Consider the following 15,870-nt stretch of genomic DNA (forward strand, 5'->3'; position numbering starts at 1 on the left):
AACATGACCTTATACTATATATATATACAGAGGAATTAGGAGGAAAGTGAGACAAAAAATATACAAAGAAAGATTTGAGTCTTTGTCAAGCTAGGTTGTATACCTTTTATCTGTTTGGAAATAGTGAGCCATTGGTGGTTTTCTGGTAGGCCAGAGGCTTCAGGAACATTAATCAGACAGTTATGTCTTGAATGAATTGGAAGGGAAAACTGAAGTGAGAGATAACTTGGATAGCCATGGCAATGACCTAAACAATAAGCAAAGGGAGCCTGAAAGAGGCAGTAGGAATGGAGTAGAGGAGTTAGATGGACATAAGAGAAATATAGGGGCGCCTGGGTGGCTCAGTTGGCTAAGCGTCCAACTCTTGATTTCAGCTCAGGTCATGATCTCAGGGTCGTGAGATTGAGCCCTGAGTTGGGCTCCATGCTGGGCAAGAAGCCTGCTTAAGATTCTCTCTCTCCCTCTCCCTCTGCCCCTCCCCATCTCCTCTCTCTCAAAATAAAAAAAAAAAAAGAAAGAAAGAAACATATTGTAAGAGACAATGAATCTTAAATAAATATTCAATGTGTATGTGATTTCCAGTCAAACCAATGATGCAGAATTGTTCCAGGCTTAATTTTGTTTTGTTCTTGTTTGTTTTTGTTTTTTGCAAGCTTACTTTTGGACTCAACATTGTATCTGAATACCAAATACTAAAATAAGTAAAACCTAGACATAAATTGATAAAACAATAAAAATACCAAATTATTTATTTAAAACAATACAAAATTAAGCAGTCTATTCTTTACAAACACTATACTCCCTGATTTCTATTCTCTTTTATTTTTGTAAAAACAATGTAGGATTGCTTACACATTTAACTATGAACAGTGAAAAGTCCATATTCAGCCTCATTTATATGTGTAACATTCATATTTAAAATCATTCCTCAATCATACTTCAAGCAAAACTATAAAGAAGCAACCTCTCACATATTCATCAAAGCCTTGACAAAGCAAATTTCATTGGAGAGTCCCTTCCAGAAGGAAGGCAGTAAGACAGAATTTCCTGAGTACAGTGATCTTCAGTGCCAGGGCTGACAAGCAAATGGACGGCTTTTCCTATACTTGGAAAGACTCAGAAAAGTAAGTCAAAGAAGGAAAATTGGGGGTACAACAGAAATAGAGTAAGAGGAAACAATATTCAAAAATATTGGGGCTCAGATTCTGAATTTGTACACCTGCTTATAAAATGAACATAAAAATGTTTTTTGTAAAATTCAGATTTATATATAAATGTAAGTTATTATAACTATAGACCTATAAAATTATAAAAATTGAAATGCAGAAGTGATCTTACAGGAACTGTATCATAACTTTATTTTGTGGAGAAGCTATTGCTGAAGACAGCTAAGACTCCAATCTCTTCTCTCTGTCTAGTTTTCTTGTTAATAATTAAAATAGACTTTATTTCTAAAATGCTACTGCATCTGTATTTTATAGAAAAAGCAAACAAGATTTGAATATGAACTAATCCTCTGAGATTTGGAGATTAAGCCCATTTCATAATTATATTCATCATGAGTGTCCCTAATGACTCAACAGCTACCCTCTCTATTGGCTACTGTGCATTTTCCATGGCTCTGACTCTGTGCTTTCCTCCCTTCCCTTATGTACTGCTCAGATGACATCTGATTTGGAGATTTGGCAGGTCTTTAGCAAGGGTCTTTGCCACAGTTTATAAGTATGCAAGCTGTTAATTTACTAGATCAGAGAATGGAAAAAGCTATAGGCCATACCCCTAATGTTCCTCATCAAAAACAAGTACGTAAGAATGGAGTATGATGATTCAAAAACATCACAAACTGCAATTATTTCATTAAAGCATTATGAACTAACAAGACAGATGAAGCGGAGAATTTCCTTTCAGGAATGAAAAGAACCCACATGAGTAAGTACAAACACCTAAGATAGAAGTAAATATAAATGTTAATTTAGAACTAAAAAAGGCACTTGAAAAAAGATATGTTCTAGGAGCATTTATCTAAAATTAGGTGAAAATGACTTTTGGTTATTCATCACTAATTAAAATGTCAATATCTCTGTCCTTCTTAGTTACTGAAATTCTTTGAAAATAAATTATTTTTATAAATATAATGCTTTTGTCTTATTTACAATTTGGGACATCATCAGGAATAGCATATTTAGACAATGACAACCGTGTCTGGTTATATTTTTTGCCAAACTAGGTGACATCATTATATAAATTAGATTTGACGTGTGATTATTGTGAAGTTCTTTTCTTTTCTCTCATTTTACTTCTGTTTAAACAACCGTGGAAGGGCAAAATGAAAATGTGTAAACAGTTTACTCTAGAACACTTGTAGGAAATTTTTCTTAATGTTGGCTGCATTTTTTTTTTTCATTTTCCCTACGAAATACAAGAGTGATGTTGGATAAAGAACTACATATGTCAGTACTATTTTAGCCATAATGCCCATAGGTGTAATTAGATTTTCTTGCTTGAAATCCATGTTATTATGTGAGTTCGTAGCATGGCACTGCTGTAAGCAATCATCACTGAATGTCTACAATAGTCTTATAATGAGACACATATTTATATTAACACAATATTTTATTTTCCAACTGAAGTCACAGTCTCCTTTTTCAGATCTATGGGATGAAAAAATTCAAACCTTCTCCAAACATCCTGGATGATCCTATGACACATTGCCATATGTTAATAACAGATTTTAAATTTTCCTGGATAAGGGCAGATTTTTTAGTGTTCATAAGTAATCAGTGTATACCATAAGTAAATGTGAATAGGAGAGGGCCAGGATTGTTTTAAAAAAAAGTAATAAAAGGTGAAATATATGTAAATAATATCCAGATAGATAGATAGAGATATGCAGAAATTTCCATCATAATTAGATGAGCAAACAAAGCAGATAGTTTTGAAGTTCAAAAGAGTTAAGATATGATTTACTTAGTACAACAAGTGTCAGAGATATCTGATTCAAATACTGCCTGCATCTCCTACTGGCTGTATAACTTAAGGTTCTTAATCTCTCTTGAAAAATAACTTTTTCAGGATGCCTGGGTGGCTCAGTCAGTTAAGCGCCTGCCTTTGGCTCAGGTCATGATCCCAGGTCCTGGGATTGAGCCCCGCTCGGGCTCCTTGCTCAACAAGGAATCTGTTTCTCCTTCTCCCTCTGCCCCTACCCCCCCGCTCATGCTCACTCTCACGCTCTCTCTCAAATAAATAAATAAAATCTTTAAAAAAATTTTTTTTCTGTAAACAAATAGCTACTTTATAGAATTCATATTCAGTATATAATAAGTAGTATTTTCTCCTCTCCACTCCATCCTGTTGTAAAGTTCCTCTCAGTTTAGCTAAACTTTAAATAGATTTCTTCATAACTGTAAGTCCTGACTTCCCTTTTCTTACAGCATTAACTTTAGAAAACTTGCAATTGTGAATTTTTCTCTCTCTCTTTGATATGTAAATCTTTTTCCAGTCTCTTGCCAGTTTTACAACCCTTTCTAAAGGACATGGGAGCCATTCCTTTGAAATGTAATCATCAAGAAAGATAGGGAGACTTCCAGGACCAGTTCCATGTATAAGGAGCTTAGTCCTCATGCTTCTCGCAGGGGGAGAGGGAAAGGAACCACTTAGAAATATTCCAGAGCACTGTGTTCTTAAGAAGGACTGACCTCAGAAAAAAAACTGGTTAACCAGAGGCTAACCTGTTTGGATATAATCAGAGCTTAACTGACCTTGGAGAAGTAAATAGCAAATTCCAGCCCACTCTAGCCATCTTATCCCACCTACACATGGAGAAAAAGACAGAAACATTTGTGAAGTTCAAAGTTCTACAGCAGTTCCTTTTGCCTGGTACATCATGTTGACCTATCAGGAAAAATTACAAGGCATACCAAATGGCAAAAAAATACAATTTGAAGAGACAGAATAAATATCAGAACCAGACATGGATGTGATTTAGGAATTAACAAACCAGGAATTTAAAACTATAATTATTATGCTAAGGGCTCTAATGGACACTGTCGGCTTACAAATGTAGGGACTAAGGATAGGCCACCTCAAGATGGTCTAGTTTGGCATAAACATTTTGAGTTAAAATCAATCAAACCTCATCAGATTCAATAAAAGTTCTTCACCTCATCCTCAACTGCCTATCTGTACCAGGAAGAGAGCTATTAACAGAAATTCCTCTTTACCTAAAAAACTTATCTGCATAATAGGGCAATCTGTTTTCTAAACATCTCCTCTCATCGTCCTGCTAAGGGTCCTTCTTCCCTTTGCATCCTCAGACCTCTATTCCTTTCCTTGGCTCATATGAGGATTATGTTACCTCACTGTCTTTGGAATTCCCATGTCTGTGTGGATTCCCTTATATGTATGCTATTAATTTAATTTTCTCCTGTTAATCTGTCTCATGCCAATTTGATTCTTAGTCCAACTAGTAGGACCTTGAAGGGCAGAGAAAATTCTTCCACCTGAACACAAAACAGATGGGCAATGTAAGCAGAGAGATGGGAATCTTAAGAATAAAAAAAGAAATGCTAGAAATCAAAAACACTGTAACAGAAATAAAGAATGCCTTTGATGAGCTAATTAGTAGAGTGGACACAGCTGAAGAAAGACTTTTCTGGGACAGAACAGAGTAGGGGACTGAGTTGCATGCAGAGGGCTGATAACCTGGTTCCAGCTTTTCACTGAGCATTACAATAAACTTTAGCCTCTGTGCACAAACTGTGCAAATGCTTTTCTGGGATAGGATGGTGCTGGGAGTGACTGGAGGCTCTCCTCTGGGGAAGGGGAATGGGTCTGCACCTTGCCAGGCCCTTTAAAACTTGGCATTTTGAATCCTAGCCATTGGTCTAAAATAAAATACAGGAGCTCTATGATGCCAGGCACACCAACGGTCTGGGAACAGACAGGTTAAGGGCAGGGAACTGATGAAAGCCCCAGACATAGGAGATTGTTTGCTTTTCTTTGAGGACCTCCTAAACAGTGGTGGCCAAGAGTTCCTCTCCCCAGGGACAAGAGGGCAGGGTGACACCATATTCATCCTTCTATACCCATCCTTCCCTCTCCCCACCTATCAGCACAGTCAGATTTCAGAGAGAAACACAACACTTCCAGTGGAGGCTGGAGTCCCCTACACTAAATCGTGCCCCCTTGGGCCAGGCAGGGGCATCTTTACAAGGGAAAGTCAGTTTGTGAGTCAGCCCAGCAGGCCTCCTCTTCTGAGGGAGAGTCTCAGAAGACCAAAACAGGCCACCCTCCCACATGTACAAAGTCTACTGATTAAAGAATGCTCAAAAATGTCAGCTTCTGGTGGAAATAGGACCAGGCTTGCTTCTTTTTTCTTTTCTTAATTTTTTAAATTTTTAAATTTTTTATTTTTTCTATTTCTTTTTTATCTTTTATTATATATATATGTATATATACACACACATACATTTTTTCTTTTTTTTTTCTCTCTCTCTCTTTTTTTTTGATATCAAGCTTATAATTTTTTGTTCATTTGTTGGTTTGTTTGTTTCCTTTTCTTATTTCTTGGATCAGGCTTCTTTTTTTTTTTTTTTTTTTTTTTTCTTTCCTTACTGTTTTTTTTTTCTTTTTTTTCTTTTTTTTTGGAATCAGGCTTATAGTGTTTTGTTTGTCTGTTTGTTTACATTTTTGTTCCTTTTTCTTTTCTTTTGTTCTGGATCAGGCTTCTTTTTTTCCTTTTCTCTTTTCAGGCTTATCTTAACAAATCAAAGCACACCTAGTTAAAGGTCCAAACACACTCCCCACTACAAGCAAGGAGGAATTCTGTAGAGGGTGGACCAGTGGAAAAGAGCAGAAAAACACAACAGCAGAATGTGCACAGCATACATCAGAAACACTTCCTTAAGTTTTTGTTGTTTTCTTTTTCTTTCTTCCTTTCTCTTCTGGACAAAATGACAAGAAAGAGAAATTCACACCAAAACAAAGAACAGGAGGAAGTACTCACTGCCAGATATTTATTCAACATGGATATAAGTAAGATGTCTGAATTACAATTTAAAACAACAATTATAAAGATACTATCGAGGGTGGAAAAAAGCATAGAAGACACTAGAGAATTCCTTACTGTAGAGATAAGAAAACTAAAATCTAGTCAGGCCAAAAATAAAAATGCTATTACCGAGATGCAGTCCCAAGTTGGGGTTGTAAAAATGAGGATGAATGAAGCAGAAGATCGAATCAGTGATATAGAAGATAAAATGATGAAAATAAGGAAGCTGAAAAGAAGTGGGAAAGAAACCTATTAGATCATGAAGGCAGACTGAGGGAACTCAATGATTCTATAAAGTGAAATAATATCTGTATTATAGGAGTCCCAGAAGATAAGGAGCAGGAGAAAGTGGAAGAAGGTTTATTTGAACAAATTTTAGCTGAGGACTTCCCTAATCTGGGGAAGGAAACAGGCATTCAAGTCCAGGAGGCACAGAGAACCTGCCACCCTCAAAATCAACAAAAATAGATCAACACCTCAACATGTTATAGTGAAGTTTGCAAATTATAAAGATAAAGAGAAAATCCTGAAAGCAGCTCAGGAAAAGAGGTCCTTAACCTGCAAGGATAGACACATAAGGCTGGCAGCAGACCTGTCCACAGAGATCTGGCAGGCCAGAAAGACTGGCATGACATAGTCAATGTGCTAAATGTGAAAAATATGCAGCCAAGAATATTTTATCCAGCCAGGCTGTCATTCAGAATGGGAGGAGAGATAAAGAGTTTCCAGGACAAAAACTAAAGGAATTTGTGAACACTAAACCAGCCCTGCAAAAAATATTAAAGGGGATCCTTTGAGTGGAGAGAGAGCCCCAAAGTAACAAAGACCAGAAAGGAACAGAGACAATCTACAGGAACAGTGACTTTACAGTTAAATCAATGGCATTAAATTCATATCTTTTAATAATTACTCTGAATGTAAATAGACTAAATGCTCCAATCAAAAAACATACGGTATCAAAATAGAAAAAAAAAACAGACCCATCTAAATACTGCTTATAAGAGACTCACTTTAGACTGAAAGACACCTCCAGCTTGAAACTGAGGGTGTGGAGAACAATTTGTCATGCTAATGGACATCAAAAGAAAGCTGGAGTAGCCATCCTTATATCATAAAAACTAGATTTTAAACCAAAGACTGTAATAAGAGATGAAGAAGGACACTATATCATAATAAAGGGGTCTATCCAACCAGAAGATCTAACAATTATAGATATTTATGCCTGCAACTTGAGGGTAGCCAAATATATAATGCAATTAATAACAAAATTAAAGAAATTCATTGATAATAACACAATAATAGTAGGAGACTTTAACAGCCCACTCACAGCAATGGATAGATCATCTAAGCAGAAGATCAACAAGGAAACAAGAGCTTTGAATGACACACACTGGACTAGATGGACTTAACATATATTCAGAGCATTTCATCCTAAAGCAACAGAATACACATTCTTTTCAAGTGCACATGGAACATTCTCCAGAAGAGATCACATACTGGGTCACTAATCACAAAACAGACCTTAACAAATACAAAAATATTAGGGTGCCTGGGTGGCTCAGTCGGTTAAGCACCTGCCTTTGGCTCAGATCATGATCCTGGGGTCCTGGGATCAAGCCCCACATCAGGTTCCCTGCTCACTGGGGAGCCTGCATCTTCCTCTTGCTCTGCCCTTCCCCCACTCTGCTTGTGCTCTCTCTCTCTCTCAAATAAATAAATAAATAAATAAATAAATAAATAAATAAAAATCTTAAATAAAAAAATACAAAAATACTGAGATCATACCATGCATATTTTCATACAACAATGCTATGAAACTTGAAGTCAACAACAAGAAATTTGGAAGGACCACAAATACATGGATGTTAAAAAACATCCTACTAAAGAATGAATTGGTCAACCAGGAAATTAAAGAGGAATTACAACATAGAAACAAATGAAAATAAAAACATGACAGTTCAAAACCTGTGAGATGCAGCAAAGGTGGTTCTAAGAAGGAAGTATATAGCAACACAGGCCTTCCTCAAGAAACAAGAAAAGTCTCAACTACACAACCTAACCTGGCAGCTAAACGAGCTAGAAAAAGAACGGCAAACAAAGCCTAAAGCCATCAGGAGAAGAGAATTAATAAAGATTAGAGAAGAAATCAATGAAATAGAAACCAAAAGAATAGTAGAACCGATCAATGAAACTAGGAGCTGGTTTTTTGAAAGAATTAGTAAGATTGATAAACCCCTAGCCAGACTTATCAAAAAGAACAGAGAAAGGACCCAAATAAATAAAAGCATGAATGAAAGAAGACAAATCACAATCAAAACCAAAAAAATACAAACAATTATAAGAGAATATTATGAGCAATTATATGCCAACAAATTAGGCAATCTGGAAGAAATGGATAAATTCCTAGAAACATATAAACTACCAAAACTGAAACAGGAAGAAATAGAAAAGCTGAATAGGCCCTTAACAAGCAAAGAATTTGAATCAATAATCAGAATCTCCCAACAAATAAGAGTCCAGGGCCAGATGGCTTCCCAGGGGGGTTCAGCCAAATATTTAAAGAAGAATTAATATCTATTCTTCTACAACTGTTCCAAAAAAATAGAAATGGAAGGGAAATTTCCAAACTCATTCTATGAGGCCAGCATTACCTTGATCTCCAAAACAAAGACCCACTAAAAAGGAGAATTAAGACCAATATCCCTGATGAACATGGATACCAAAATTCTCACCAAAATACTAGCTAATAGGATCCAACATTACATTAAAAAGATTATTCACCATGACCAAGTGGGATTTATTCCTGGGCTGCAGGGGTGGCTCAACATCTGCAAATCAATCAATGTGATAAACTGCATTAATAAAAGAAAGGATAAGAACCATATGACCCTCTCAATAGATGCAGAAAAAGCATTTGACAAAATACAGCATCCTTTCCTATAAAAACCCTTTTCCATATAGAGATAAAGGAAACATACCTCAATATCATAAAATCCATATACAAAAGACCCACAGTGAATATCATCCTCAACAGGGAAAAACTGAGAGCTTATCCCTTAAGGTCAGGAACATGACAGGGATGTCCACTCTCACCACTGTTGTTCAACATAGTACTAGAAGTCCTAGCCTCAGCAATCAGACAACAAAAGGAAATAAAAGGCATCCAAATTGGCAAGGAAGAAGTCAAACTTTCATTCTTCACAGACAACAAGATACTCTATGTAGGAAACCCGAGAGATTCCATCCAAAAATTGGTAGAACTGATACAAGAATTCAGCAAAGCAGCAGGATATAAAATAAAAGCACAGAAGTCAGTTGCATTTATATACACTAATAATGAAGCAGAAGAAAGAGAAATCAAGGAATCAATCCCTTTTACAATTGCACCAAAAACCATAAGATACCTAGGAATAAATCTAACCAAAGAGGTAAATGATCTGTACTCTGAAAACTATAGAACACTTATGAAAGAAATTGACGAAGACACAAAGAAATGGAAAATATTGCATGCTTATATATTGGAAGAACAAATAGTGTTAAAATGTCTATGCTACCCAAAGCAATCTACACATTCAATGCAATCCCTATCAAAATACTACTAGCATTTTTCACATTGCTGGAATAAACAATCCTAAAATTTGTATGGAACCAACCAGAAAAGACCCCGAATATCCAGAGGAATGTTGAAAAAGAAAAGCAAAGCTGGAGGCATCAAAATTCTGGACTTCAAGCTGTATTACAAAGCTATAGTCATCAAGACAGTATGGTACTGGCACAAAAACAGACATGTAGATCAATGGAACAGAACAGAGAACCCAGAGATGGACACTCATCATCAACAAAGCAGGAAAGAATATCTGATGGAAAAAGACAGTCTCTTCAACAAATGGTGTTGGGAAAATTGGACAGCAACATGCAGAAGAATGAAACTGGACCACTTTCTTACACCATACATAAAAATAAATTCAAAATGGATGAAAGACCTAAATGTGAGACAGGAATCCATCAAAATCTTAGAGGAGAACACAGGCAGCAACCTCTTTGACCTTGGCCACAGCAACTTCTTCCTAGACATGTCTCCAAAGGCAAGGAAAACAAAAGTAAAAATGAACTATTGGGACTTTGTCAAGATAAAAAGCTTCTGCACAGCCAAAGAAACAATCAACAAAACTACACACACACACACACATATATATACACATATATATGATGGAATATTAGCCATCAAAAAGAATGAAATTTTGCCATTTGCAATGACATGGATGAAACTAAAGTTATGCTAAGTGAAATAAGTCAGCCAGAGAAAGACAAATATCATATGATTTCACTCATACGTGAAATTTAAGAAATAAAACAGATGAACAGGGGAGAAAGGAAGGAAAAACAAAATAAGATAAAAACAGAGAGGGAGGCAAACCATAAGATACTCCTTTAACTATAGGAAACAAGCTGAGGGTTGCTAGTGGGGAGGTGGTTGATGGGATAAGGTAACTGGGTGATGGGCATTAAGGAGGGCACTTGATGTAATGAGCACCAGATGTTACATGCAACTAATGATCATTAAATTCTACCCCTGAAACTGATAATACACTATATGTTAACTAAATTGAATTTAAATAAAGAAAAAAATTTAAATAAGCAATCTTCATTTCCACCTTTGGAAACTTAGAAAAAGAAGCACAAATTAAATCCAAAGTGAGTAGAAGAAAAGGAATAATAAAAATTAGAACAGAAATCAATGAAACTGAAAACAGGAAACCAATAGAGTAATCAATGGAACTAAAAGCTACTTCTTTGTAAAGATATATATAATCAACAAATCCTTAGCAAGGTATAAGAAAAAAAAAAGGGACGACTTACTAATACCAGAAACAAAAGAAGAAACATCATTTAAAATTCCATGGACATTAAAAGGATAATAAAAGGAACTATAAATAATTATATGTCCACAAATTTGATAACCTACATGATATGGACAAATTCCTTGAAAGGCACAAGCTGCTAAAACTCACGGAACTGCTAAAACTCATGGAAAATATTGCATGCTTATATATTGGAAGAACAAATAGTGTTAAAATGTCTATGCTACCCAAAGCAATCTACACATTCAATGCAATCCCTATCAAAATACTACTAGCATTTTTCACATTGCTGGAACAAACAATCCTAAAATTTGTATGGAATCAACCAGAAAAGACCCCGAATATCCAGAGGAATGTTGAAAAAGAAAAGCAAAGCTGGAGGCATCAAAATTCTGGACTTCAAGCTGTATTACAAATTATAAGAATAGACAATCTGAACAAGCCAATATCTATGAAATAAATTGGATCAATAATTAAAAACCTTCCAAAACAGAAAGCACTGGGGCTGATAGGTTTACTGGTGAAGTCTACCAAATATTTAAGGAACAAATTATACTAGTTTTCTTTAATCTCTCTGAGAAATTAGAAATAGAAGGAATACTTCCTAGCCCATCCAATGAAGCCAGTATTACTGTAATACCAAAATAAGACAAAGATATTACAAGAAAAAACTACAGACTAATATCTCTTATGAACATAAATGTGTAAAACCTCAACAAAATATTAGCAAATTGAATCCAACAAAATATAAAAAGAATCATACATCACAACCTAGTGGGATTTATCCCATGTATGTAAGGTTGGTCCAACATTTGAAAATCAGTTAACGTAATCCAGGCACATCAACAGGCTAAAAAATTTTAAAAATCACAGGATTTTAAAATGGCCCAAATCCAGAACACTGACAACATCAAATATTGGTGAGGACGTGGAGCAACAGGAACTTTCATACATTGCCAGTAGGAACACAAAATGGTACAGCCACTCTGGAAGACAGTTTTGCAGTTTCTTATAAAACTAAACATACTCTTACCACAAGATCCAGCAGTCATACTCTCTGGTATTTACCCAAAGGCATTAAAAACTGATGGCCACACAAAAACCTGCACAGGGTGGTTTACAGTAGCTTTATTCATAATTGCCAAAACTTGGAAGCAACCAAGATGTCCTTCAGTAGGTTAATGGCTAATTGAATATGTCCACATGATGGGATATTATTCAGCACTAAAAATAAGTGAGGTATCCAGCCATGAAAAGACATAGAAGAACTTTAAATGCATATTACTAAGTGAAAGAAGCTTATCTGAAAAGTTTACATACCATATGATTCTAACTATATGACATTCTGGAAAATGTAAACTATGAAAACAATAAAAATATCAGTGGTTGCTAGGGTTTGAATAGAAAGAAGGGATGAATAGGTAGAGCACAGATTTTTAGGAAAGTGAAAATACTGTTTGATTCTAAATAATGATGGAATATATATTTGTCCAAACCCATAGAATGTACAAAACCAAGAGTGAACTACAGCATAAACTATGAACTTTGGGTGATGGATCTGTCAATGTAGTTTCATCAGTTGTAATAAATGTACAACTCTGGTGGGAGATGTTGATAAGGGGAGGCTATACATGTGTAGGGGCAAGGGTTATTTGAAAAATCTTGTAACTTCCTCTCAATTTTGCTGTGTATCTAAAAGTGGTCTAAAAAAATAAAGTGCTTTTTTTTTTTTTTTAAGAAAGAGAGGGCCCCTGTCTCCTAGTCTTTGTGGGAGGGTTGCAGTCTAACTTCAATAATCACAATTAACAAACACAGATGGCCTAATCACATAGACCAACTTCCCTGCTAATATCCTCCAGTACATTTTCACTAGCTCACCCCAATGCTTAAAAAATTTCCTACCTTTTGTTTTGATGGAGGTGAGTTCAATCTCTTTCCTTTTGCAAAAGTCTTTAATAAAGTCTTTCTTACCAGTTCACCTGTCTAATGCAATTTTACATTGACAACTCTCATAGAATTCTCCCTCCATGGTTAGCGATAATGTGACCCTCACCTGCAGGCTCAGTACTCACCCAGGATCTGACATCAATCCAGTCTTGAATATGATGTAGGGAAGTTAAGAAATCTTAGTTCAATAATTCACATGAGTCAGCAATAGGCTTACTTCAACCACAAAATTTTTGTGATAGGACTTCTACCTTGCTTCTGAAATAACACCCTACTTGGTTTCCACTCATGGACTAGATCTGTTGGTCTCTCTAAGTAAGATTTCTTACCCTACAATCTTCCCCATTCCTCTAAGACCTTACTATTTCCATCTTCTAATCCAACTAAGAACTAGATCCCAACTAAGAACAGTTCACAAACCCTGTGTTTGCTGTGTGACAATTCCTACAGGGACTTTTATTTTGGAGTCTCAGTACCATTTTCTGCTGCCTGTCTATTTAGAAATATCATACACCCTGCTATCCAGATTATTCCGTATCTTACTTTGTCGTATGCTCTGGAGTTGTTATTTGTCCTGTCAGATGGAACTATCACTTATCATTTAGGTCTTCTTTTGTGCCTAAGTCCCTGTCTTACCTCGTCATTGGGTCTAGATTTCCAGGGTGTGCTGCCTGCTGGTCAAGCTTATCTCCAAGCACCTCTCAAGTGACAATTTAAAGTCATTCCCTGCTGAAATAAAATGCTGCCCTAACTGCTAATACTGGGTACAGAAATATAGGCTCAGGTGTTGTCTGTGTTTTATTCTAGGCTACAGAATGTACAACTTGTGCTTTAACATTTTTTTCATTTTAGAAATTAATTTAGGCATATAATTTTATAATGAGTTGTGTTTATGGTTTTATACTAAATTTAGGTATATTATTTTTTATTCAATTTAGGCATATTGATTTGGAATATTTTGGAATGCATAGAATTCTTCAGAGGATAAAATGAAATTCCATAAAAAGCTTCCCAAATATTAAAAAAAAATGTTTAATTTACAAAGAAAATAGCAAAGGCAGTAGAGACTAATAGAGAGGCTCTGGGGTTCCCAGAAATAAAGCCACAATATGGGATACAAATCTCTTTCCATCTGGGGCATAGAGAGAGGAACTCAATGAAAACAATAAAGGAAATAAAATCTTGCCATTTTCTTCAAATTTCTTCTTCAATTAGGTCTGTCCTTAATGGAAGAGAGAATTTCTTTTCAATAACTCCCAGGCTGCACAGATTTCCCAAGGAAAGTCTGCACTTCCCCAGAGAATCATATATGGATATGCTCTTGAGTACCAACTCATAATACTACTAAAACCATTCCTTCCATTCTGCATAGAGCGAGGGCTGAATTTATTGAATTACTTTTTTTAAATAACTTGGTCACAGGCACAGTGTCTGTGGAGAACTTTTTTCTACAAAAGTATAGATAGGCTTTTCTAAATAATCACCTCCCATCTCTACCCAAGTCAGTAAGAATATATATTCAAAATAATGACAGGTGTGAGCTTTTATTACTTGCAGAATTCATTAAAGAAAGATCATACCTTAAACTCAAATGACATTCAGATATGTTGGACATGTTTGGCAAAGAGGCTAGACCAGTGGTTCCCACCAGCAATTTTACCCTGCAGGGGCCATTTTTCAATGTTTAGAGACTTTTTGGTTATTACCACTGCCGGAGTGGGGAAGATTGCAACTGGACTCTAGTGGATAGAGGTTAGGAATGTTGCTAAATATCCTACAATGCTCAAGAAATCCCCCCTCAACAAAGAATTATCTTGTCCAAAATGTCAATAGTGCAGAGATTAAAAAACCTTGGGCTAGGCAAACCAAAGTCTTATTGGATGAAGGCTGACAAGCCTCCTGAGATAATTCACTCCAAGGTAAAAATGAACCAGAAGGGCAGGGGTAATTCTGATTATGGCATAACATGTGCTTGTTTCCAAAACAGCCCCTCCCTCACTGGAAGCATTCCTAGATCCTAGAGAAAACAGAAACTAGAAGGAACAATGCCAAAATCTCTCACTAAAAACTCAACAGAGCAGCATGATTTGCAAACCTCTTCTTCAACAATACGTACCATGGAAAAAGGAATGGAGTGACCTTCCACTTTCCCCAACAATAAAAATCACAGCACTTGGAAAACTCTCAGTTCCACCAAGACGGAGTAGCCTCATTCCTCCTAGGTCCTCCCTCTTATAACTAGAATCCCTGGATATAACTCAACAAACAAATACAGGAAGAACCTGAAAGGAAGACAAAAGAAACCTGACAAATTGGGGACCTCAGAACTTGAGGAACATCACGGAGCTCTGTGGGTTCCCTGAGTTTCCTTGCTGCCTCATGTGCACCTCAGAAGAGGTGCTGTAGAAGCCTCCAAGCCTGAACAAGCAACAGATAGACAAAGTAAGCTCCAAGAAAAGCCTGTTTCCACTAGCCAAGGGACTGAAGAAAGGGTAGCCTAACAATTGCAGCAATACCTGTTTTACTCCAGCCAAACACCATTGAAAAACCCTTCTCCTTGCCCTCACCTTGCAGGTTCAACAGGCTAAGTGAGGAGCTGGTCTTCCACCGCACACCCCAAATAAATGGAAGGAGGTTGTATTCCCCTGCCCTAAAAGGGAGGTAATCAGTCCTCCATTGCCAGAAGCAGGTGGTACTCCAGTTTCACTGCTGGGATACTGTCAGATGGGCTGAGTGGAAAGGTGACTTTCTTTCCTTTTTTTTTTTTCAATCTTTTTTCCCAGATTTATTGAGATATAATTGACATACAGCACTGTATAAATTTAAGGTGTAGACCATAGTGATTTGAACTCATATATTGGGAAATGATTACCATAGTAAGTTTAGTTAAACATCCATCATCTCATACAGACACAAGAAAAGAAAGGAAGGAAGGAAGGAAGGAAAAGAAAGAAAGAAAGAAAGGAAAAGAAAGAAAGAAAGAAAGAAAGAAAGAAAGAAAGAAAGAAAGAA

The sequence above is a fragment of the Neomonachus schauinslandi genome, chromosome 3, assembly GCF_002201575.2.
Source record: "Neomonachus schauinslandi chromosome 3, ASM220157v2, whole genome shotgun sequence".
Classification (NCBI taxonomy): domain Eukaryota; kingdom Metazoa; phylum Chordata; class Mammalia; order Carnivora; family Phocidae; genus Neomonachus; species Neomonachus schauinslandi.